General features: G+C 39.7%; 50 non-coding genes across 50 annotated transcripts; all 50 read right to left on the bottom strand.

Moving 5' to 3' along the window:
* Positions 1-28: 28 nt before the first annotated feature.
* On the bottom strand, positions 29-100 carry Trnag-ucc (transfer RNA glycine (anticodon UCC)). The gene has a single exon. It is a non-coding gene; the product is annotated as a tRNA-Gly (tRNA).
* A 119-nt stretch (positions 101-219) lies between these two features.
* Positions 220-292, bottom strand: Trnak-cuu (transfer RNA lysine (anticodon CUU)). The gene has a single exon. It is a non-coding gene; the product is annotated as a tRNA-Lys (tRNA).
* Positions 293-527: 235 nt separating this feature from the next.
* Positions 528-599, bottom strand: Trnag-ucc (transfer RNA glycine (anticodon UCC)). The gene has a single exon. It is a non-coding gene; the product is annotated as a tRNA-Gly (tRNA).
* Positions 600-718: 119 nt separating this feature from the next.
* Positions 719-791, bottom strand: Trnak-cuu (transfer RNA lysine (anticodon CUU)). Its single transcript has one exon. It is a non-coding gene; the product is annotated as a tRNA-Lys (tRNA).
* Positions 792-1,217: 426 nt separating this feature from the next.
* On the bottom strand, positions 1,218-1,290 carry Trnak-cuu (transfer RNA lysine (anticodon CUU)). Its single transcript has one exon. It is a non-coding gene; the product is annotated as a tRNA-Lys (tRNA).
* A 235-nt stretch (positions 1,291-1,525) lies between these two features.
* On the bottom strand, positions 1,526-1,597 carry Trnag-ucc (transfer RNA glycine (anticodon UCC)). Its single transcript has one exon. It is a non-coding gene; the product is annotated as a tRNA-Gly (tRNA).
* Positions 1,598-2,024: 427 nt separating this feature from the next.
* Positions 2,025-2,096, bottom strand: Trnag-ucc (transfer RNA glycine (anticodon UCC)). Its single transcript has one exon. It is a non-coding gene; the product is annotated as a tRNA-Gly (tRNA).
* A 119-nt stretch (positions 2,097-2,215) lies between these two features.
* Positions 2,216-2,288, bottom strand: Trnak-cuu (transfer RNA lysine (anticodon CUU)). The gene has a single exon. It is a non-coding gene; the product is annotated as a tRNA-Lys (tRNA).
* Positions 2,289-2,524: 236 nt separating this feature from the next.
* Positions 2,525-2,596, bottom strand: Trnag-ucc (transfer RNA glycine (anticodon UCC)). The gene has a single exon. It is a non-coding gene; the product is annotated as a tRNA-Gly (tRNA).
* A 119-nt stretch (positions 2,597-2,715) lies between these two features.
* Trnak-cuu (transfer RNA lysine (anticodon CUU)) lies at positions 2,716-2,788 on the bottom strand. The gene has a single exon. It is a non-coding gene; the product is annotated as a tRNA-Lys (tRNA).
* Positions 2,789-3,022: 234 nt separating this feature from the next.
* Positions 3,023-3,094, bottom strand: Trnag-ucc (transfer RNA glycine (anticodon UCC)). Its single transcript has one exon. It is a non-coding gene; the product is annotated as a tRNA-Gly (tRNA).
* A 119-nt stretch (positions 3,095-3,213) lies between these two features.
* Positions 3,214-3,286, bottom strand: Trnak-cuu (transfer RNA lysine (anticodon CUU)). The gene has a single exon. It is a non-coding gene; the product is annotated as a tRNA-Lys (tRNA).
* Positions 3,287-3,521: 235 nt separating this feature from the next.
* On the bottom strand, positions 3,522-3,593 carry Trnag-ucc (transfer RNA glycine (anticodon UCC)). The gene has a single exon. It is a non-coding gene; the product is annotated as a tRNA-Gly (tRNA).
* A 119-nt stretch (positions 3,594-3,712) lies between these two features.
* On the bottom strand, positions 3,713-3,785 carry Trnak-cuu (transfer RNA lysine (anticodon CUU)). Its single transcript has one exon. It is a non-coding gene; the product is annotated as a tRNA-Lys (tRNA).
* Positions 3,786-4,210: 425 nt separating this feature from the next.
* On the bottom strand, positions 4,211-4,283 carry Trnar-ucu (transfer RNA arginine (anticodon UCU)). Its single transcript has one exon. It is a non-coding gene; the product is annotated as a tRNA-Arg (tRNA).
* Positions 4,284-4,516: 233 nt separating this feature from the next.
* Trnag-ucc (transfer RNA glycine (anticodon UCC)) lies at positions 4,517-4,588 on the bottom strand. The gene has a single exon. It is a non-coding gene; the product is annotated as a tRNA-Gly (tRNA).
* Positions 4,589-5,177: 589 nt separating this feature from the next.
* Positions 5,178-5,250, bottom strand: Trnak-cuu (transfer RNA lysine (anticodon CUU)). The gene has a single exon. It is a non-coding gene; the product is annotated as a tRNA-Lys (tRNA).
* Positions 5,251-5,675: 425 nt separating this feature from the next.
* On the bottom strand, positions 5,676-5,747 carry Trnan-guu (transfer RNA asparagine (anticodon GUU)). Its single transcript has one exon. It is a non-coding gene; the product is annotated as a tRNA-Asn (tRNA).
* A 233-nt stretch (positions 5,748-5,980) lies between these two features.
* Trnag-ucc (transfer RNA glycine (anticodon UCC)) lies at positions 5,981-6,052 on the bottom strand. The gene has a single exon. It is a non-coding gene; the product is annotated as a tRNA-Gly (tRNA).
* Positions 6,053-7,167: 1,115 nt separating this feature from the next.
* Trnak-cuu (transfer RNA lysine (anticodon CUU)) lies at positions 7,168-7,240 on the bottom strand. Its single transcript has one exon. It is a non-coding gene; the product is annotated as a tRNA-Lys (tRNA).
* A 423-nt stretch (positions 7,241-7,663) lies between these two features.
* Positions 7,664-7,736, bottom strand: Trnak-cuu (transfer RNA lysine (anticodon CUU)). Its single transcript has one exon. It is a non-coding gene; the product is annotated as a tRNA-Lys (tRNA).
* A 234-nt stretch (positions 7,737-7,970) lies between these two features.
* On the bottom strand, positions 7,971-8,042 carry Trnag-ucc (transfer RNA glycine (anticodon UCC)). Its single transcript has one exon. It is a non-coding gene; the product is annotated as a tRNA-Gly (tRNA).
* A 119-nt stretch (positions 8,043-8,161) lies between these two features.
* Positions 8,162-8,234, bottom strand: Trnar-ucu (transfer RNA arginine (anticodon UCU)). Its single transcript has one exon. It is a non-coding gene; the product is annotated as a tRNA-Arg (tRNA).
* A 233-nt stretch (positions 8,235-8,467) lies between these two features.
* Trnag-ucc (transfer RNA glycine (anticodon UCC)) lies at positions 8,468-8,539 on the bottom strand. The gene has a single exon. It is a non-coding gene; the product is annotated as a tRNA-Gly (tRNA).
* A 119-nt stretch (positions 8,540-8,658) lies between these two features.
* Trnak-cuu (transfer RNA lysine (anticodon CUU)) lies at positions 8,659-8,731 on the bottom strand. Its single transcript has one exon. It is a non-coding gene; the product is annotated as a tRNA-Lys (tRNA).
* Positions 8,732-9,460: 729 nt separating this feature from the next.
* On the bottom strand, positions 9,461-9,532 carry Trnag-ucc (transfer RNA glycine (anticodon UCC)). The gene has a single exon. It is a non-coding gene; the product is annotated as a tRNA-Gly (tRNA).
* A 428-nt stretch (positions 9,533-9,960) lies between these two features.
* Positions 9,961-10,032, bottom strand: Trnag-ucc (transfer RNA glycine (anticodon UCC)). Its single transcript has one exon. It is a non-coding gene; the product is annotated as a tRNA-Gly (tRNA).
* A 119-nt stretch (positions 10,033-10,151) lies between these two features.
* Trnak-cuu (transfer RNA lysine (anticodon CUU)) lies at positions 10,152-10,224 on the bottom strand. The gene has a single exon. It is a non-coding gene; the product is annotated as a tRNA-Lys (tRNA).
* Positions 10,225-10,457: 233 nt separating this feature from the next.
* On the bottom strand, positions 10,458-10,529 carry Trnag-ucc (transfer RNA glycine (anticodon UCC)). The gene has a single exon. It is a non-coding gene; the product is annotated as a tRNA-Gly (tRNA).
* Positions 10,530-10,648: 119 nt separating this feature from the next.
* On the bottom strand, positions 10,649-10,721 carry Trnak-uuu (transfer RNA lysine (anticodon UUU)). The gene has a single exon. It is a non-coding gene; the product is annotated as a tRNA-Lys (tRNA).
* A 235-nt stretch (positions 10,722-10,956) lies between these two features.
* Positions 10,957-11,028, bottom strand: Trnag-ucc (transfer RNA glycine (anticodon UCC)). Its single transcript has one exon. It is a non-coding gene; the product is annotated as a tRNA-Gly (tRNA).
* A 119-nt stretch (positions 11,029-11,147) lies between these two features.
* On the bottom strand, positions 11,148-11,220 carry Trnak-cuu (transfer RNA lysine (anticodon CUU)). Its single transcript has one exon. It is a non-coding gene; the product is annotated as a tRNA-Lys (tRNA).
* A 233-nt stretch (positions 11,221-11,453) lies between these two features.
* Trnag-ucc (transfer RNA glycine (anticodon UCC)) lies at positions 11,454-11,525 on the bottom strand. The gene has a single exon. It is a non-coding gene; the product is annotated as a tRNA-Gly (tRNA).
* Positions 11,526-11,644: 119 nt separating this feature from the next.
* Trnak-cuu (transfer RNA lysine (anticodon CUU)) lies at positions 11,645-11,717 on the bottom strand. Its single transcript has one exon. It is a non-coding gene; the product is annotated as a tRNA-Lys (tRNA).
* A 236-nt stretch (positions 11,718-11,953) lies between these two features.
* Positions 11,954-12,025, bottom strand: Trnag-ucc (transfer RNA glycine (anticodon UCC)). The gene has a single exon. It is a non-coding gene; the product is annotated as a tRNA-Gly (tRNA).
* Positions 12,026-12,144: 119 nt separating this feature from the next.
* Positions 12,145-12,217, bottom strand: Trnak-cuu (transfer RNA lysine (anticodon CUU)). The gene has a single exon. It is a non-coding gene; the product is annotated as a tRNA-Lys (tRNA).
* A 235-nt stretch (positions 12,218-12,452) lies between these two features.
* Trnag-ucc (transfer RNA glycine (anticodon UCC)) lies at positions 12,453-12,524 on the bottom strand. Its single transcript has one exon. It is a non-coding gene; the product is annotated as a tRNA-Gly (tRNA).
* Positions 12,525-12,643: 119 nt separating this feature from the next.
* Positions 12,644-12,716, bottom strand: Trnak-cuu (transfer RNA lysine (anticodon CUU)). The gene has a single exon. It is a non-coding gene; the product is annotated as a tRNA-Lys (tRNA).
* A 233-nt stretch (positions 12,717-12,949) lies between these two features.
* Positions 12,950-13,021, bottom strand: Trnag-ucc (transfer RNA glycine (anticodon UCC)). The gene has a single exon. It is a non-coding gene; the product is annotated as a tRNA-Gly (tRNA).
* Positions 13,022-13,140: 119 nt separating this feature from the next.
* On the bottom strand, positions 13,141-13,213 carry Trnak-cuu (transfer RNA lysine (anticodon CUU)). Its single transcript has one exon. It is a non-coding gene; the product is annotated as a tRNA-Lys (tRNA).
* Positions 13,214-13,449: 236 nt separating this feature from the next.
* Positions 13,450-13,521, bottom strand: Trnag-ucc (transfer RNA glycine (anticodon UCC)). The gene has a single exon. It is a non-coding gene; the product is annotated as a tRNA-Gly (tRNA).
* Positions 13,522-13,637: 116 nt separating this feature from the next.
* Positions 13,638-13,710, bottom strand: Trnak-cuu (transfer RNA lysine (anticodon CUU)). The gene has a single exon. It is a non-coding gene; the product is annotated as a tRNA-Lys (tRNA).
* A 234-nt stretch (positions 13,711-13,944) lies between these two features.
* Positions 13,945-14,016, bottom strand: Trnav-uac (transfer RNA valine (anticodon UAC)). Its single transcript has one exon. It is a non-coding gene; the product is annotated as a tRNA-Val (tRNA).
* A 119-nt stretch (positions 14,017-14,135) lies between these two features.
* Positions 14,136-14,208, bottom strand: Trnak-cuu (transfer RNA lysine (anticodon CUU)). The gene has a single exon. It is a non-coding gene; the product is annotated as a tRNA-Lys (tRNA).
* A 233-nt stretch (positions 14,209-14,441) lies between these two features.
* Trnag-ucc (transfer RNA glycine (anticodon UCC)) lies at positions 14,442-14,513 on the bottom strand. The gene has a single exon. It is a non-coding gene; the product is annotated as a tRNA-Gly (tRNA).
* Positions 14,514-14,632: 119 nt separating this feature from the next.
* On the bottom strand, positions 14,633-14,705 carry Trnak-cuu (transfer RNA lysine (anticodon CUU)). The gene has a single exon. It is a non-coding gene; the product is annotated as a tRNA-Lys (tRNA).
* A 236-nt stretch (positions 14,706-14,941) lies between these two features.
* On the bottom strand, positions 14,942-15,013 carry Trnag-ucc (transfer RNA glycine (anticodon UCC)). Its single transcript has one exon. It is a non-coding gene; the product is annotated as a tRNA-Gly (tRNA).
* A 119-nt stretch (positions 15,014-15,132) lies between these two features.
* On the bottom strand, positions 15,133-15,205 carry Trnak-cuu (transfer RNA lysine (anticodon CUU)). The gene has a single exon. It is a non-coding gene; the product is annotated as a tRNA-Lys (tRNA).
* Positions 15,206-15,439: 234 nt separating this feature from the next.
* On the bottom strand, positions 15,440-15,511 carry Trnag-ucc (transfer RNA glycine (anticodon UCC)). Its single transcript has one exon. It is a non-coding gene; the product is annotated as a tRNA-Gly (tRNA).
* Positions 15,512-15,937: 426 nt separating this feature from the next.
* Positions 15,938-16,009, bottom strand: Trnag-ucc (transfer RNA glycine (anticodon UCC)). The gene has a single exon. It is a non-coding gene; the product is annotated as a tRNA-Gly (tRNA).
* Positions 16,010-16,422: the final 413 nt, after the last annotated feature.

Here is a 16,422-nt window from a genome sequence, read left to right as displayed (position 1 = left end):
ATAACGATACCACGATGAAAAACATTGATGCGTCGGCCGGGAATCGAACCCGGATCGACTGCTTGGAAGGCAACCATGCTAACCGTTACACCACCGACGCTTTCGTTGCTTACGGACTATTCCACACAATGACGTTGAGTTGATATTCTAACAAAACTTGAAAATATTTTACATGTCTGGTAATGAACAGTTAATCATAAAAGTGACACAACAATACTTAGCCCGACGTGGGCCTCGAACCCACGACTCCGAGATTAAGATACTCGTGCTCTACCGACTGAGCTAGCCGGGCATTTGCGATATTTACAAAAGGTAAAAAACTGAAATCCCTTTAAAAGTTAAACATCAAGTACTTTGTCCGTTTTATAATTCGTTGTCGAAACACGATTTCAGAATAAAAATCTGTTTGAAAGAATTTTTTTTCGTACAACGTTTTCCTTGTGTTTTTTAACTAGCATGCATCTTGAACATTTACCTTCTCTGACTGATGCAAAACATTATAACGATACCACGATGAAAAACATTGATGCGTCGGCCGGGAATCGAACCCGGATCGACTGCTTGGAAGGCAACCATTCTAACCGTTACACCACCGACGCTTTCGTTGCTTACGGACTATTCCACACAATGACGTTGAGTTGATATTCTAACAAAACTTGAAAATATTTTACATGTCTGGTAATGAACAGTTAATCATAAAAGTGACACAACAATACTTAGCCCGACGTGGGCCTCGAACCCACGACTCCGAGATTAAGAGTCTCGTGCTCTACCGACTGAGCTAGCCGGGCATTAGCGATATTTACAAAAGGTAAAAAACTGAAATCCCTTTAAAAGTTAAACATCAAGTACTTTGTCCGTTTTATAATTCGTTGTCGAAACACGATTTCAGAATAAAAATCTGTTTGAAAGAATTGTGTTCGTACAACGTTTACCTTGTGTTTTTTAACTAGCATGCATCTTGAACATTTACCTTCTCTGACTGATGCAAAACATTATAACGATACCACGATGAAAAACATTGATGTCGTCGGCCGGGAATCGAACTCGGATCGAGTGCTTGGAAGGCAACCATGCTAACCGTTACACCACCGACGCTTTCGTTGCTTACGGACTATTCCACACAATGACGTTGAGTTGATATTCTAACAAAACTTGAAAATATTTTACATGTCTGGTAATGAACAGTTAATCATAAAAGTGACACAACAATACTTAGCCCGACGTGGGGCTCGAACCCACGACTCCGAGATTAAGAGTCTCGTGCTTTACCGACTGAGCTAGCCGGGGATTAGCGAGATATTTACGGAAGGTAAAAAACTGAAACTCTTACAAAGTTAAACATCAAGTACTTTGTCCGTTTTATAATTCGTTGTCGAAACACGATATCAGAATAAAAATCTGTTTGAAAGAATTGTGTTCGTACAACGTTTTCCTTGTGTTTTTTAACCAGCATGCATCTTGAACATTTACCTTCTCTGACTGATGCAAAACATTATAACGATACCACGATGAAAAACATTGATGCGTCGGCCGGGAATCGAACCCGGATCGACTGCTTGGAAGGCAACCATGCTAACCGTTACACCACCGACGCTTTCGTTGCTTACGGACTATTCCACACAATGACGTTGAGTTGATATTCTAACAAAACTTGAAAATATTTTACATGTCTGGTAATGAACAGTTAATCATAAAAGTGACACAACAATACTTAGCCCGACGTGGGCCTCGAACCCACGACTCCGAGATTAAGAGTCTCGTGCTTTACCGACTGAGCTAGCCGGTGATTAGCGAGATATTTACGGAAGGTAAAAAACTGAAACTCTTAAAAAGTTAAACATCAAGTACTTTGTCCGTTTTATAATTCGTTGTCGAAACACGATTTCAGAATAAAAATCTGTTTGAAAGAATTGTGTTTGTACAACGTTTACCTTGTGTTTTTTAACCAGCATGCATCTTGAACATTTACCTTCTCTGACTGATGCAAAACATTATAACGATACCACGATGAAAAACATTGATGCGTCGGCCGGGAATCGAACCCGGATCGACTTCTTGGAAGGCAACCATGCTAACCGTTACACCACCGACGCTTTCGTTGCTTACGGATTATTCCACACAATGACGTTGAGTTGATATTCTAACAAAACTTGAAAATATTTTATATGTCTGGTAATGAACAGTTAATCATAAAAGTGACACAACAATACTTAGCCCGACGTAGGGCTCGAACCCACGACACCCATATTAAGAGTCTCATGCTCTACCGACTGAGCTAGCCGGGCATTAGCGATATTACATGAAAGACAAAAAAAATAGAAACTCTTAAAAAGTTAAACATCAAGTACTTTGTCCGTTTTACAATTCGTTGTCGAAACACGATTTCAGAATAAAAATCTGTTTGAAAGAATTGTTTTCGTACAACGTTTACCTTGTGTTTTTTAACCAGCATGCATCTTGAACATTTACCTTCTCTGACTGATGCAAAACATTATAACGATACCACGATGAAAAACATTGATGCGTCGGCCGGGAATCGAACCCGGATCGACTTCTTGGAAGGCAACCATGCTAACCGTTACACCACCGACGCTTTCGTTGCTTACGGATTATTCCACACAATGACGTTGAGTTGATATTCTAACAAAACTTGAAAATATTTTACATGTCTGGTAATGAACAGTTAATCATAAAAGTGACACAACAATACTTAGCCCGACGTAGGGCTCGAACCGACGACACCCAGATTAAGAGTCTCATGCTCTACCGACTGAGCTAGCCGGGCATTAGCGATAGTTGCGGAAGGTAAAAAACTGAAATCCCTTTAAAAGTTAAACATCAAGTACTTTGTCCGTTTTATAATTCGTTGTCGAAACACGATTTCAGAATAAAAATCTATTTGAAAGAATTGTTTTCGTACAACGTTTACCTTGTGTTTTTTAACCAGCATGCATCTTGAACATTTACCTTCTCTGACTGATGCAAAACATTATAACGATACCACGATGAAAAACATTGATGCGTCGGCCGGGAATCGAACCCGGATCGACTGCTTGGAAGGCAACCATGCTAACCGTTACACCACCGACGCTTTCGTTGCTTACGGACTATTCCACACAATGACGTTGAGTTGATATTCTAACAAAACTTGAAAATATTTTACATGTCTGGTAATGAACAGTTAATCATAAAAGTGACACAACAATACTTAGCCCGACGTGGGCCTCGAACCCACGACTCCGAGATTAAGAGTCTCGTGCTCTACCGACTGAGCTAGCCGGGCATTAGCGATATTTACAAAAGTTAAAACACTGAAATCCCTTTAAAAGTTAAACATCAAGTACTTTGTCCGTTTTATAATTCGTTGTCGAAACACGATTTCAGAATAAAAATCTGTTTGAAAGAATTTTTTTTCGTACAACGTTTTCCTTGTGTTTTTTAACGAGCATGCATCTTGAACATTTACCTTCTCTGACTGACGCAAAACATTATAACGATACCACGATGAAAAACATTGATGCGTCGGCCGGGAATCGAACCCGGATCGACTGCTTGGAAGGCAACCATGCTAACCGTTACACCACCGACGCTTTCGTTGCTTACGGACTATTCCACACAATGACGTTGAGTTGATATTCTAACAAAACTTGAAAATATTTTACATGTCTGGTAATGAACAGTTAATCATAAAAGTGACACAACAATACTTAGCCCGACGTGGGCCTCGAACCCACGACTCCGAGATTAAGATACTCGTGCTCTACCGACTGAGCTAGCCGGGCATTAGCGATATTTACAAAAGGTAAAAAACTGAAATCCCTTTAAAAGTTAAACATCAAGTACTTTGTCCGTTTTATAATTCGTTGTCGAAACACGATTTCAGAATAAAAATCTGTTTGAAAGAATTGTTTTCGTACAACGTTTACCTTGTATTTTTTAACTAGCATGCATCTTGAACATTTACCTTCTCTGACTGATGCAAAACATTATAACGATACCACGATGAAAAACATTGATGCGTCGGCCGGGAATCGAACCCGCATCGAGTGCTTTAAAGGCAACCATGCTAACCGTTACACCACCGACGCTTTCGTTGCTTACGGACTATTCCACACAATGACGTTGAGTTGATATTCTAACAAAACTTGAAAATATTTTACATGTCTGGTAATGAACAGTTAATCATAAAAGTGACACAACAATACTTAGCCCGACGTGGGGCTCGAACCCACGACTCCGAGATAAGAGGTCTCGTGCTCTACCGACTGAGCTAGCCGGGCATTAGCGATAGTTGCGGAAGGTAAAAAACTGAAACTCTTAACAAGTTAAACATAACGTACTTTGTCCGTTTTATAATTCGTTGTCGAAACACGATTTCAGAATAAAAATCTGTTTGAAAGAATTGTTTTCGTACAACGTTTACCTTGTGTTTTTTAACTAGCATGCATCTTGAACATTTACCTTCTCTGACTGATGCAAAACATTATAACGATACCACGATGAAAAACATTGATGCGTCGGCCGGGAATCGAACCCGGATCGACTGCTTGGAAGGCAACCATGCTAACCGTTACACCACCGACGCTTTCGTTGCATACGGACTATTCCACACAATGACGTTGAGTTGATATTCTAACAAAACTTGAAAATATTTTACATGTCTGGTAATGAACAGTTAATCATAAAAGTGACACAACCCACGACTCCGAGATTAAGAGTCTCGTGCTCTACCGACTGAGCTAGCCGGGCATTAGCGATATTTACAAAAGGTAAAAAACTGAAATCCTTTTAAAAGTTAAACATCAAGTACTTTGTCCGTTTTATAATTCGTTGTCGAAACACGATTTCAGAATAAAAATCTGTTTGAAAGAATTGTTTTCGTACAACGTTTACCTTGTGTTTTTTAACCAGCATGCATCTTGAACATTTACCTTCTCTGACTGATGCAAAACATTATAACGATACCACGATGAAAAACATTGATGCGTCGGCCGGGAATCGAACCCGGATTCACTGCTTGGCAGGCAACCATGCTAACCGTTACACCACCGACGCTTTCGTTGCTTACGGACTATTCCACACAATGACGTTGAGTTGATATTCTAACAAAACTTGAAAATATTTTACATGTCTGGTAATGAACAGTTAATCATAAAAGTGACACAACAATACTTAGCCCGACGTGGGCCTCGAACCCACGACTCCGAGATTAAGATACTCGTGCTCTACCGACTGAGCTAGCCGGGCATTAGCGATATTTACAAAAGGTAAAAAACTGAAATCCCTTTAAAAGTTAAACATCAAGTACTTTGTCCGTTTTATAATTCGTTGGCGAAACACGATTTCAGAATAAAAATCTGTTTGAAAGAATTGTTTTCGTACAGCGTTTACCTTGTGTTTTTTAACTAGCATGCATCTTGAACATTTACCTTCTCTGACTGATGCAAAACATTATAACGATACCACGATGATAAACATTGATGCGTCGGCCTGGAGTCGAACCCGGATCGACTGCTTGGAAGGCAATCATGCTAACCGTTACACCACCGACGCTGTCGGTGCTTACGGACTATTCCACACAATGACGTTGAGTTGATATTCTAACAAAACTTGAAAATATTTTACATGTCTGGTAATGAACAGTTAATCATAAAAGTGACACAACAATACTTAGCCCGACGTGGGCTCGAACCCAGGACTCCGAGATTAACAGTCTCGTGCTCTACCGACTGAGCTAGCCGGGCATTAGCGATATTCACGGAAGGTAAAAAACTGAAACTCTTAAAAAGTTAAACATCAAGTAATTTGTCGGTTTTATAATTCGTTGTCGAAACACGATTTCAGAATAAAAATCTGTTTGAAAGAATAGTTCTCGTACAACGTTTACCTTGTGTTTTTTAACCAGCATGCATCTTGAACATTTACCTTCTCTGACTGATGCAAAACATTATAACGATACCACGATGAAAAACGTTGATGCGTCGGCCGGGAATCGAACCCGGATCGACTGCTTGGAAGGCAACCATGCTAACCGTTACAACACCGACGCTTTCGTTGCTTACGGACTATTCAACACAATGACGTTGAGTTGATATTCTAACAAAACTTGAAAATATTTTACATGTCTGGTAATGAACAGTTAATCATAAAAGTGATACAACAATACTTAGCCCGACGTGGGCCTCAAACCCACGACTCCGAGATTAAGATACTCGTGCTCTACCGACTGAGCAAGCCGGGCATTAGCGATAATTACAAAAGGTAAAACACTGAAATCCCTTTAAAAGTGAAACATCAAGTACTTTGTCCGTTTTATAATTCGTTGTCGAAACACGATTTCAGAATAAAAATCTGTTTGAAAGAATTGTTTTCGTACAACGTTTACCTTGTGTTTTTTAACCAGCATGCATCTTGAACGTTTACCTTCTCTGACTGATGCAAAACATTATAACGATACCACGATGAAAAACGTTGATGCCTCGGCCGGGAATAGAACGCGGATCGACTGCTTGGAAGGCAACCATGCTAACCGTTACACCACCGACGCTTTCGTTGCCTACGGGCTATTCCACACAATGACGTTGAGTTGATATTCTAACAAAACTTGAAAATATTTTACATGTCTGGTAATGAACAGTTAATCATAAAAGTGACACAACAATACTTAGCCCGACGTAGGGCTCGAACCCACTACTCCGAGATAAGAAGTCCCGTGCTCTACCGACTGAGGTAGCCGGGCATTAGCGATATTGCATGAAAGAAAAAAAACAGAAACTCTTAAAAAGTTAAACATCAAGTACTTTGTCCGTTTTATAATTCGTTGTCGAAACACGATTTCCGAATAAAAATCTGTTTGAAAGAATTTTTTTCGTACAACGTTTACCTTGTGTTTTTTAACCAGCATGCATCTTGAACATTTACCTTCTCTGAGTGATGCAAAACATTATAACGATACCACGATGAAAAACATTGATGCGTTTGCCGGGAATCGAACCCGGATCGACTGCTTGGAAGGCAACCATTCTAACCGTTACACCACCGACGCTTTCGTTGCTTAAGGACTATTCCACACAATGACGTTGAGTTGATATTCTAACAAAACTGTAAAATATTTTACATGGCTGGTAATGAACAGTTAATCACAAAAGTGACATAACAATACTTAGCCCGACGTGGGGCTCGAACCCACGACTCCGAGAATAAGAGTCTCGTGCTCTACCGACTGAGCTAGCCGGGCATTAGCGTTATTTACGGAAGGTAAAAAACTGAAACTCTTAAAAAGTTAAACATCAAGTACTTTGTCCGTTTTATAATTCGTTGTCGAAACACGATTTTAGAATAAAAATCTGTTTGAAAGAATTGTTTTCGTACAACGTTTACCTTGTGTTTTTTAACCAGCATGCATCTTGAACGTTTACCTTCTCTGACTGATGCAAAACATTATAACGATACCACGATGAAAAATATTGATGCGTCGGCCGGGAATCGAACCCGGATCGACTGCTTGGAAGGCAACCATGCTAACCGTTACACCCCGACGCTTTCGTTGCTTACGGACTATTCCACACAATGACGTTGAGTTGATATTCTAACAAAACTTGAAAATATTTTACATGTCTGGTAATGAACAGTTAATCATAAAAGTGACACAACAATAGTTAGCCCGAAGTAGGGCTAAAACCCACGACTCCGAGATTAAGAGTCTCGTGCTCTACCGACTGAGCTAGCCGGGCATTAGCGATATTACATGAAAGAAAAAAAAACGAAACTCTTAACAAGTTAAACATCAAGTACTTTGTCCGTTTTATAATTCGTTGTCGAAACACGATTTCAGAATAAAAATCTGTTTGAAAGAATTGTTTTCGTACAACGTTTACCTTGTGTTTTTTAACCAGCATGCATCTTGAACGTTTACCTTCTCTGACTGATGCAAAACATTATAACGATACCACGATGAAAAACGTTGATGCGTCGGCCGGGAATCGAACCCGGATCGACTGCTTGGAAGGCAACCATGCTAACCGTTACACCACCGACGCTTTCGTTGCTTACGGGCTATTCCACACAATGACGTTGAGTTGATATTCTAACAAAACTTGAAAATATTTTACATGTCTGGTAATGAACAGTTAATCAGAAAAGTGACACAACAATAATAAGCCTGACGTAGGGCTCGAACCCACGACTCTGAGATAAGAAGTCTCGTGCTCTACCGACTGAGCTAGCCGGGCATTAGCGATATTACATGAAAGAAAAAAAACAGAAACTTTAAAAAGTTAAACATCAAGTACTTTGTCCGTTTTATAATTCGTTGTCGAAACACGATTTGAGAATAAAGATCTGTTTGAAAGAATTGTTTTCGTACAACGTTTACCTTGTGTTTTTTAACCAGCATGCATCTTGAACATTTACCTTCTCTGACTGATGCAAAAAATTATAACGATACCACGATGAAAAACATTGATGCGTCGGCCGGGAATCGAACCCGGATCGACTGCTTGGAAGGCAACCATGCTAACCGTTACACCACCGACGCTTTCGTTGCTTACGGACTATTCCACACAATGACGTTGAGTTGATATTCTAACAAAACTTGAAAATATTTTATATGTCTGGTAATGAACAGTTAATCAGAAAAGTGACACAACAATACTAAGCCTGACGTAGGGCTCGAACCCACGACTCCGAGATTAAGAGTCTCATGCTCTACCGACTGAGCTAGCCGGGCATTAGCGATATTACATGAAAGAAAAAAAACAGAAACTCTTAAACAGTTAAACATCAAGTACTTTGTCCGTTTTATAATTCGTTGTCGAAACACGATTTCAGAATAAAAATCTGTTTGAAAGAATTGTTTTCGTACAACGTTTACCTTGTGTTTTTTAACCAGCATGCATTTTTAACATTTACCTTCTCTGACTGATGCAAAAAATATAACGATACCACGATGAAAAACATTGATGCCTCGGCAGGGAATCGAACCCGGATCGACTGCTTGGAAGGCAACCATGCTAACCGTTATACCACCGACGCTTTCGTTGCTTACGGACTATTCCACACAATGACGTTGAGTTGATATTCTAACAAAACTGTAAAATATTTTACATGTCTGGTAATGAACAGTTAATCATAAAAGTGACACAACAATAGTTAGCCCGAAGTAGGGCTCGAACCCACGACTCCGAGATTAAGAGTCTCGTGCTCTACCGACTGAGTAGCCGGGCATTAGCGATATTTACGGAAGGTAAAAAACTGAAAGTCTTAAAAAGTTAAACATCAAGTACTTTGTCCGTTTTATAATTCGTTGTCGAAACACGATTTCAGAATAAAAATCTGTTTGAAAGAATTGTTTTCGTACAACGTTTACCTTGTGTTTTTTAACCAGCATGCATCTTGAACATTTACCTTCTCTGACTGATGCAAAACATTATAACGATACCACGATGAAAAACATTGATGCGTCGGCCGGGAATCGAACCCGGATCGACTGCTTGGAAGGCAACCATGCTAACCGTTACACCACCGACGCTTTCGTTGCTTACGGACTATTCCACACAATGACGTTGAGTTGATATTCTAACAAAACTTGAAAATATTTTACATGTCTGGTAATGAACAGTTAATCATAAAAGTGACACAACAATACTTACTCCGACGTAGGGCTCGAACCCACGGCTCCAAGATTAAGAGTCTCGTGCTGTACCGACTGAGCTAGCCGGGCATTAAAGACATTACCGGAAAGAAAAAAAAAACAGAAACTCTTAAAAAGTTAAACATCAAGTACTTTGTCCGTTTTATAATTCGTTGTGGAAACACGATTTCAGAATAAAAATCTGTTTGAAAGAATTGTTTTCGTACAACGTTTACCTTGTGTTTTTTAACCAGCATGCATCTTGAACATTTACCTTCTCTGACTGATGCAAAACATTATAACGATACCACGATGAAAAACATTGATGCGTCGGCCGGGAATCGAACCCGGATCGACTGATTGGAAGGCAACCATGCTAACCGTTACACCACCGACGCTTTCGTTGCTTACGGACTATTCCACACAATGACGTTGAGTTGATATTCTAACAAAACTTGAAAATATTTTACATGTCTGGTAATGAACAGTTAATCATAAAAGTGACACAACAATATTTAGCCCGACGTAGAGCTCGAACCCACGACTCCCAGATTAAGAGTCTCATGCTCTACCGACTGAGCTAGCCGGGCATTAGCGATATTTACGGAAGGTAAAAAACTGAAACTCTTAAACAGTTAAACATCAAGTACTTTGTCCGTTTTATAATTCGTTGTGGAAACACGATTTCAGAATAAAAATCTGTTTGAAAGAATTGTTTTCGTACAACGTTTACCTTGTGTTTTTTAACCAGCATGCATCTTGAACATTTACCTTCTCTGACTGATGCAAAACATTATAACGATACCACGATGAAAAACATTGATGCGTCGGCCGGGAATCGAACCCGGATCGACTGCTTGGAAGGCAACCATGCTAACCGTTACACCACCGACGCTTTCGTTGCTTACGGACTATTCCACACAATCACGTTGAGTTGATATTCTAACAAAAATTGAAAATATTTTACATGCCTGGTAATGAACAGTTTATCATAATAGTGACACAACAATACTTAGCCCGACGTAGGGGTCGAACGCACGACTCTTAGATTAAAAGTCTCATGCTCTACCGACTGAGCTAGCCGGGCATTAGCGATATTACATGAAAGAAAAAAAAACAGAAACTCTTACAAAGATAAACATCAAGTACTTTGTCCGTTTTATAATTCGTTGTCGAAACACGATTTCAGAATAAAAATCTGTTTGAAAGAATTGTTTTCGTACAACGTTTACCTTGTGTTTTTTAACCAGCATGCATCTTGAACATTTACCTTCTCTGACTGATGCAAAACATTATAACGATACCACGATGAAAAACATTGATGCGTCGGCCGGGAATCGAACCCGGATCGACTGCTTGGAAGGCAACCATGCTAACCGTTACACCACCGACGCTTTCGTTGCTTACGGACTATTCCACACAATGACGTTGAGTTGATATTCTAACAAAACTTGAAAATATTTTACATGTCTGGTAATGAACAGTTAATCATAAAAGTGACACAACAATACTTAGCCCGACGTGGGGCTCGAACCAACGACTCCGAGATTAAGAGTCTCATGCTCTACCGACTGAGCTAGCCGGGCATTAGCGATAGTTACGGAAGGTAAAAAACTGAAACTCTTAAACAGTTAAACATCAAGTACTTTGTCCGTTTTATAATTCGTTGTGGAAACACGATTTCAGAATAAAAATCTGTTTGAAAGAATTGTTTTCGTACAACGTTTACCTTGTGTTTTTTAACGAGCATGCATCTTGAACATTTACCTTCTCTGACTGATGCAAAAAATTATAACGATACCACGATGAAAAACATTGATGCGTCGGCCGGGAATCGAACCCGGATCGACTGCTTGGAAGGCAACCATGCTAACCGTTACACCACCGACGCTTTCGTTGCTTACGGACTATTCCACACAATGATGTTGAGTTGATATTCTAACAAAACTTGAAAATATTTTACATGCCTGGTAATGAACAGTTTATCATAAAAGTGACACAACAATACTTAGCCCGACGTAGGGCTCGAACGCACGACTCCGAGATTAAGAGTCTCATGCTCTACCGACTGAGCTAGCCGGGCATTAGCGATATTACATGAAAGAAAAAAAAAACAGAAACTCTTAAAAAGTTAAACATCAAGTACTTTGTCCGTTTTATAATTCGTTGTCGAAACACGATTTCAGAATAAAAATCTGTTTGAAAGAATTGTTTTCGTACAACGTTTACCTTGTGTTTTTTAACCAGCATGCATCTTGAACATTTACCTTCTCTGATGGATGCAAAACATTATAACGATACCACGATGAAAAACATTGATGCGTCGGCCGGGAATCGAACCCGGATCGACTGCTTGGAAGGCAACCATGCTAACCGTTACACCACCGACGCTTTTGTTGCTTACGGATTATTCCAAACAATGACGTTGAGTTGATATTCTAACAAAACTTGAAAATATTTTATATGTCTGGTAATGAACAGTTAATCATAAAAGTGACACAACAATACTTAGCCCAACGTAGAGTTCGAACCCACGACTCCCAGATTAAGAGTCTCATGCTCTACCGACTGAGCTAGCCGGGCATTAGCGAGATATTCACGGATGGTAAAAAACTGAAACTCTTAAAAAGTTAAACATCAAGTACTTTGTCCGTTTTATAATTCGTTGTCGAAACACGATTTCAGAATAAAAATCTGTTTGAAAGAATTGTTTTCGTACAACGTTTACCTTGTGTTTTTTAACCAGAATGCATCTTGAACATTTACCTTCTCTGACTGATGCAAAACATTATAACGATACCACGATGAAAAACATTGATGCGTCGGCCGGGAATCGAACCCGGATCGAGTGCTTGGAAGGCAACCATGCTAACCGTTACACCACCGACGCTTTCGTTGCTTACGGACTATTCCACACAATGACGTTGAGTTGATATTCTAACAAAACTTGAAAATATTTTACATGTCTGGTAATGAACAGTTAATCATAAAAGTGACACAACAATACTTAGCCCGACGTGGGGCTCGAACCCACGACTACGAGATTAAGAGTCTCATGCTCTACCGACTGAGCTAGCCGGGCATTAGCAATATTTACGGAAGGTAAAAAACTGAAACTCTTAAACAGTTAAACATCAAGTACTTTGTCCGTTTTATAATTCGTTGTCGAAACACGATTTCAGAATAAAAATCTGTTTGAAAGAATTGTTTTCGTACAACGTTTACCTTGTGTTTTTTAACCAGCATGCATCTTGAACATTTACCTTCTCTGACTGATGCAAAACATTATAACGATACCACGATGAAAAACATTGATGCGTCGGCCGGGAATCGAACCCGGATCGACTGCTTGGAAGGCAACCATGCTAACCGTTACACCACCGACGCTTTCGTTGCTTACGGACTATTCCACACAATGACGTTGAGTTGATATTCTAACAAAACTTGAAAATATTTTACATGTCTGGTAATGAACAGTTAATCATAAAAGTGACACAACAATACTTAGCCCGACGTGGGGCTCGAACCCACGACTCCGAGATTAAGAGTCTCGTGCTCTACCGACTGAGCTAGCCGGGCATTAGCGAGATATTCACGGAAGGTAAAAAACTGAAACTCTTAAAAAGTTAAACATCAAGTACTTTGTCCGTTTTATAATTCGTTGTCGAAACACGATTTCAGAATAAAAATCTGCTTGAAAGAATTTTTTTTCGTACAACGTTTACCTTGTGTTTTTTAACCAGCATGCATCTTGAACATTTACCTTCTCTGACTGATGCAAAACATTATAACGATACCACGATGAAAAACATTGATGCGTCGGCCGGGAATCGAACGCGGATCGACTGCTTGGAAGGCAACCATGCTAACCGTTACACCACCGACGCTTTCGTTGCTTACGGACTATTCCACACAATGACGTTGAGTTGATATTCTAACAAAACTTAAAATTTTACATGTCTGGTAATGAACAGTTAATCATAAAAGTGACACAACAATACTTAGCCCGACGTAGAGCTCGAACCCACGACTCCCAGATTAAGAGTCTCGTGCTCTACCGACTGAGCTAGCCGGGCATTAGCGATCTTACATGACAGAAAAAAAACAGAAACTCTTAAACAGTTAAACATCAAGTACTTTGTCCGTTTTATAATTCGTTGTCGAAACACGATTTCAGAATAAAAATCTGTTTGAAAGAATTGTTTTCGTACAACGTTTACCTTGTGTTTTTTAACCAGCATGCATCTTGAACATTTACCTTCTCTGACTGATGCAAAACATTATAACGATACCACGATGAAAAACATTGATGCGTCGGCCGGGAATCGAACCCGGATCGAGTGCTTGTAAGGCAACCATGCTAACCGTTACACCACCGACGCTTTCGTTGCTTACGGACTATTCCACACAATGACGTTGAGTTGATATTCTAACAAAACTTGAAAATATTTTACATGTCTGGTAATGAACAGTTAATCATAAAAGTGACACAACAACACTTAGCCCGACGTGGGGCTCGAACCCACGACTCCGAGATTAAGAGTCTCATGCTCTACCGACTGAGCTAGCCGGGCATTAGCGATATTAACGGAAGGTAAAAAACTGAAACTCTTAAACAGTTAAACATCAAGTACTTTGTCCGTTGTATAATTCGTTGTCGAAACACGATTTCAGAATAAAAATCTGTTTGAAAGAATTGTTTTCGTACAACGTTTACCTTGTGTTTTTTAACCAGCATGCATCTTGAACATTTACCTTCTCTGACTGATGCAAAACATTATAACGATACCACGATGAAAAACATTGATACGTCGGCCGGGAATCGAACCCGGATCGACTGCTTGGAAGGCAACCATGCTAACCGTTACACCACCGACGCTTTCGTTGCTTACGGACTATTCCACACAATGACGTTGAGTTGATATTCTAACAAAACTTGAAAATATTTTACATGTCTGGTAATGAACAGTTAATCATAAAAGTGACACAACAATACTTAGCCCGACGTGGGCCTCGAACCCACGACTCCGAGATTAAGAGTCTCGTGCTCTACCGACTGAGCTAGCCGGGCATTAGCAAGATATTCACGGAAGGTAAAAAACTGAAACTCTTAAAAAGTTAAACATCAAGTACTTTGTCCGTTTTATAATTCGTTGTCGAAACACGATTTCAGAATAAAAATCTGCTTGAAAGAATTTTTTTTCGTACAACGTTTACCTTGTGTTTTTTAACCAGCATGCATCTTGAACATTTACCTTCTCTGACTGATGCAAAACATTATAACGATACCACGATGAAAAACATTGATGCGTCGGCCGGGAATCGAACCCGGATCGACTGCTTGGAAGGCAACCATGCTAACCGTTACACCACCGACGCTTTCGTTGCTTACGGACTATTCCACACAATGACGTTGAGTTGATATTCTAACAAAACTTGAAAATATTTTACATGTCTGGTAATGAACAGTTAATCATAAAAGTGACACAACAATACTTAGCCCGACGTGGGGCTCGAACCCACGACTCCGAGATTAAGAGTCTCGTGCTCTACCGACTGAGCTAGCCGGGCATTAGCGATAGTTGCGGAAGGTAAAAAACTGAAATCCCTTTAAAAGTTAAACATCAAGTACTTTGTCCGTTTTATAATTCGTTGTCGAAACACGATTTCAGAATAAAAATCTGTTTGAAAGAATTGTTTTCGTACAACGTTTACTTTGTGTTTTTTAACCAGCATGCATCTTGAACATTTACCTTCTCTGACTGATGCAAAACATTATAACGATACCACGATGAAAAACATTGGTGCGTCGGCCGGGAATCGAACCCGGATCGACTGCTTGGAAGGCAACCATGCTATCCGTTACACCACCGACGCTTTCGTTGCTTACGGACTATTCCACACAATGACGTTGAGTTGATATTCTAACAAAACTTGAAAATATTTTACATGTCTGGTAATGAACAGTTAATCATAAAAGTGACACAACAATACTTAGCCAGACGGAGGGCTTGAACCCACGACACCCAGATTAAGAGTCTCATGCTCTACCGACTGAGCTAGCCGGGCATTAGCGATAGTTGCGGAAGGTAAAAAACTGAAATCCGTTTAAAAGTTAAACATCAAGTACTTTGTCCGTTGTATAATTCGTTGTCGAAACACGATTTCAGAATAAAAATCTGTTTGAAAGAATTGTTTTCGTACAACGTTTACCTTGTGTTTTTTAACCAGCATGCATCTTGAACATTTACCTTCTCTGACTGATGCAAAACATTATAACGATACCACGATGAAAAACATTGATGCGTCGGCCGGGAATCGAACCCGGATCGACTGCTTGGAAGGCAACCATGCTAACCGTTACACCACCGACGCTTTCGTTGCTTACGGACTATTCCACACAATGACGTTGAGTTGATATTCTAACAAAACTTGAAAATATTTTACATGTCTGGTAATGAACAGTTCATCATAAAAGTGACACAACAATACTTAGCCCGACGTGGGGCTCAAACCCGCGACTCCGAGTTTAAGAGTCTCGTGCTCTACCGACTGAGCTAGCCGGCCATTAGCGAGATATTCCCGGAAGGTAAAAAACTGAAACTCTTAAAAAGTTAAACATCAAGTACTTTGTCCGTTTTATAATTCGTTGTCGAAACACGATTTCAGAATAAAAATCTGCTTGAAAGAATTTTTTTTCGTACAACGTTTACTTTGTGTTTTTTAACCAGCATGCATCTTGAACATTTACCTTCTCTGACTGATGCAAAACATTATAACGATACCAC

This window comes from Euprymna scolopes, chromosome 18 (genome assembly GCF_053919585.1).
Source record: "Euprymna scolopes isolate OS-2025 chromosome 18, ASM5391958v1, whole genome shotgun sequence".
NCBI lineage: Eukaryota > Metazoa > Mollusca > Cephalopoda > Sepiida > Sepiolidae > Euprymna > Euprymna scolopes.
The sequence above is the reverse complement of the archived record's forward strand: the minus strand, read 5'-3'. Positions and strand labels throughout refer to the sequence as shown.